Raw genomic sequence first — 4587 nt, 5'->3', positions numbered from 1 at the left:
AAGTGACATGTGACTGGAAGATCTGTGTACAAACTAAAGAACTTATTGCAGTGCACTGCTCTATGCAGCAGCCTCCAGCCTCCAGTACAGGGGAAGAACTCCCTCAGAAAGGGACTTCCATTGGGGTCCTCCCTCACCTCCAGGTGGAAAGACAGACTGCCATGGCATGTTGGACAAGGGCTAGGAAGTGGAGGGTGTGGAGCAGCAGCCCATACAGGCACCTCCTACTTGATTCCCTTAATGGAATTGTGGGCATTGAGGAGAGACAGCTCAAGTTCTGTGGACTTGGCTCTCAGATAAGATTGCGGGGTCCAGGTCCGACAAGGAGCTCAGCATGAATCATTCCACACACCTGAACTTCACCAACATCTATTGAGGTAGGGCAAAGGTTGGCCAGGACTTTGCCCTGTGCCAGAGGAGGGGATTCCCGGCCTGAGGCAACTATGCTCCAGAGTCTGCAAAGCAGCACAGCTGATACCATCAGGTGGTGGCCACATCTCATTGTGAAGACAGCAGCCCCTCCGGAGAAAGAATGTCAGCAACACGTGCCACCTGGGAGGGTGTTCGGCATACAGGAATCTCTGCAGGGTCCTGAGATGGAGAGCCACCAGTCGAGTATGTACACACACCAGTGATTGTCTGTCCTCTCCCACTGGGAGACTCAAGACCGTTGCAGAGACCCAGTGTTTCCTGTTCCCCAGAAGAAGTCCAGTAACTTCCTCTGCATTCTCGCAACAAAGGGGGCAGGTGGGTGCAAAGTGACCATCTGGTACCACAACATGGAGGCCACCAGCTAGTTTATGACCACCACCCTACCTCAATAGGAAAGTACCCTGAGAAGGCCTGACCAGCGCCCCAGCCAGGCCATGACTTTCGTTTCCATGTCATGGCAGTTCACCCAGACAGGTCTCCCCAGAAGGACTCAGGTAGACCCCTAGATAGAGGAGATGCCTGGTGCTCCACTCAAAAGCTCTCATCTCCTCCAGCAGGGAGTCCACCTGCCCCTGACCCACTAAGAGGCTGGTACAGGGCGCTGACAAGAAAACATCTTGGGACTCACGCATCCTCCGCAGGTCACTGGGGTCTGTCACCATGAGGAGTATGTCATTGGTGTAGGCCGAGAGGATGAACTCCAAGTCCGGTTCACTCAGATCCAGACTTGTCAGCTTAGGAATGTCTTCTTTCATTTATCAGTCTTTTTATTAATTAAAGAAACTACACACACACACACACACACACACACACACATATATATATATATATATAAACAAGAGGAGAATTATCTCAAATATCTATATCAATAACAATTCATATAAAAGGTGAAATAAACATTATCAAGATCGTACATAGTATTAATCTAATAGTATGTAATAAAGAATAAGATAATCGATTCTCCTCTTGTCATTCCATGAAAAGAAGGATAAAGATAAAGGAACTTTTATAATTTTTATATACATACAAAAAAACAACCTAAACAAGATAAACAAAAAACAAAGAAGAGAGAAGAACAAAAAGAAGCGGGGCAGCTCATACTGAGAGTGAAACCAAGAAAAAAAGAGAAACTTTCTGATCAAATCCAACATTTCGAGAAGGTAACTGGAAGAGCAATGAATTAACATATGAAAATATTGAATAAAATGTTGCCAAGTTTCTTCACATTTAAAGATGTATCAAATGTCTGATTTCTTATTTTCCCTAAATTTAAACATGACATAATGGAAGTAAGCCAATAAAGAGCAGTTGGTGGATTAGAGTCCTTCCAATTAATCAAAATTGCTCTCTTAGCCAATAAAGTTGTAAAAGCTATCATCCATTGAGCAGAAACAGGAATATATCCTGCTTCCGATGGAATGATCCCAAAAATTGCTGTCAGTAAATTCAGTTGTAGATCCCAATTCAAAACTTTTGATAAAGTTTTAAAGACATCTTTCCAAAAATTATCTATCTTGATACAAGACCAAAACATATGTTTTAAAGTAGCCACTTCAATATTACATCTGTCACAAATAGAATTAATATTGGAAAAAGTACGGGCTAATTTATCCTCTGACATATGCGCTCGATGTACTACCTTGAACTGTATCAAGGAATGACGGGCACAAATAGATGAAGTATTTACCAAACGGCAAGTTTTATCCTACTGATTATCTGAGAGTGACTCTCAAAATTCCAATTCCCACGCAGCTTTAATTTTATTGTTAGATACCATACACAAATTCAATAACCATTTATAAATTACAGCTATTATTCCTTTTTATAAAAGGTTTAATGTGAAAAAAAGTGTATCTATTATATTGAGTGAATAAGCAGAGGGAAAGTTTGGATGTAAACTACATAGAAAAATCCTAATTTGTAAATATCTAAAAAAGTGTGCATTAGATAGGTCGTTATTTGTCCACTATCTGAGTGAAAGACATTAAACAATCCCCCATAGGGGTTTTTTTGGTGACGTCATCATCGAGAATGGCAGCTTAAGTCACTAGCTCCTCCGGAAAAATGCATATTAAGCCCCGTTAACCCATCAAATATAATATTTTTCGAAAAATATTTGAACTGAAAAAAGGGGCAAGAATGGGGAAAAGGAATGGAAATTTAAAAAGTGACGCTGCAGAGCCTGCGTCCGAGAGGGGTGTAGCGAGCGGCTCTCCTACCCGACCACGTGCTAGCGAGGCGGCTGCTGGGCCTCGTTCAGGGGAAGCGGCAAATATCTTAGAAATCCTGAAAGAGATGATGGAGGTCCAGAAAGAAATAAAGCAGCAGCTCCGTGATTTTAAATCAGAGCTCGCCAGCGTTAATCAAAAAATAGTGGTGGCAGAGACTCGAATCGAAAAGGTGAGAGATCGCATTCAAAACGTGAAACGGATACTGAATAAGACAATAAAAATATTGTATCACCAAGAAGGTAAACTGCTTGACCTGGAGGGAAGATCACGGCAGAAAATTATCAGAATCTACAACATTCTCGAAGGAGCGGAGGGCTCGTCTACAACGGAGTTTGTCCGAAAGTTACTGCGGGACACGCTAGAGCTTCCAGCGGCTATGGAGCTAGAAGTTGAGAGAGCCCACCGCGCGTTGGTTCTGAAACCTACCCCGGACAGAAAGCCACGCTCAATAATAATTAAATTCCTTCGGTATAGCACCAAGGTGGAGATTCTACGAAGGGCCTGGGGTAAGAAGAGAGTGTTTTTTGATGATAAATTAATATATTTCGACCAAGATTACCCCCCCCCCCCACGGTCCTCCAGAAGCGCAAAGAATACTTTGAAGTAAAGCGAGTACTAAAGCAAAATAAGATTAGATTTCAATCTCCGTACCCTGCTAAACTTTGAGTGTTTTATGACAATGGGACACAGTTGTATCAGACAGTGGAAGAGGCGACTACAGACATGAAGGCCAGAGGGTTGCTGGTCAGCATGACCAAAACGAAAGAAAGCCTGGCTGAAGAATTATCCCGCTCCACATGGGAGATACTGCGAGAAATGAGAAGGCAGGAGACTGGAGGAGGCCAAGAGAAATATATCAGGAAGACACCGGGAGTTTCCCAAAGACAGTCCTCACCCCCTTCAGAAGAGCCAAAAGGTTTGGCTAACTTTAAAAATGTTGAGAAGCTAAACAGAAGCAAAACTACACGGTGATATACCTATCTCGAGAAATACCTATTATAATGTGGATTTTATATTACTTAGTTGTTATTCTTTATTTGCTCACTTACTCCTTTTTCCCCGCCAAAATGAGAATATATATGTGTGTGCATATACGTGTATGTGTGTAATGTGTGTGTATCTATATATATGTGTGTATGTGTGTGTGTGTACATATATATACACACATGTAATATACATTGAATACTGCAATGGGGGCCCTCAACTCACAAGTAGGAGGGGTTATCCCGCACAGCTAGACATTTTCTCTAGCTCAACACAGGGTCATCTACTAGAGACCTCAGCCTTGGAATCACACGTTCGTTGCCATTTTTGTTGTTATTTGCATTTCTTGGTTCTTATTTGTTCAGGGAGTAGATCGATTAAGTTTTATTCTAATTTCAATGATACATTGACAGATAAATACAGATGGCTAAGGACAAGGTAAAATTCATTTCTTTTAATGTCAATGGGCTATTAAATCCAATCAACCATAATAGAATTTTATCCAAAATGAAAAAAGAACAAGCCCATGTAGTATATTTACAGGAAATTCATTTAAGTGATAATGAGCATAAAAAACTAAAGAGAATGGCCTTCACTAATCTGTTTTTCTCCTCATATAGATCAGGACATAGGAGAGGAGTTGCTATTCTTATCTCAAGTAAGGTAAATGTTGAAAAAGTATTCGAAATGGGAGATAAAGAGGGCAGATATTTTCTGGTCAGGGGGAATATAGACGGCAATTCAGTTACTCTATTGAATATATACATACCCTTGGGAAGTGATATTGGTTTCTTTCAGAAAATTACTGATATTATGGTAACGGAAACAGAAGGTCTGCTGATATGTGGGGGAGACTTAAATTTACAATTACAACCAAAATTAGACTCTTCCAATAGAAAAACCTATGAAACAAAATCTTTACACAAGAAAGTTAATACAC

Source organism: Hemitrygon akajei, chromosome 25 (genome assembly GCF_048418815.1).
Source record: "Hemitrygon akajei chromosome 25, sHemAka1.3, whole genome shotgun sequence".
Classification (NCBI taxonomy): domain Eukaryota; kingdom Metazoa; phylum Chordata; class Chondrichthyes; order Myliobatiformes; family Dasyatidae; genus Hemitrygon; species Hemitrygon akajei.
Note: the sequence above shows the minus strand (reverse complement) of the source record.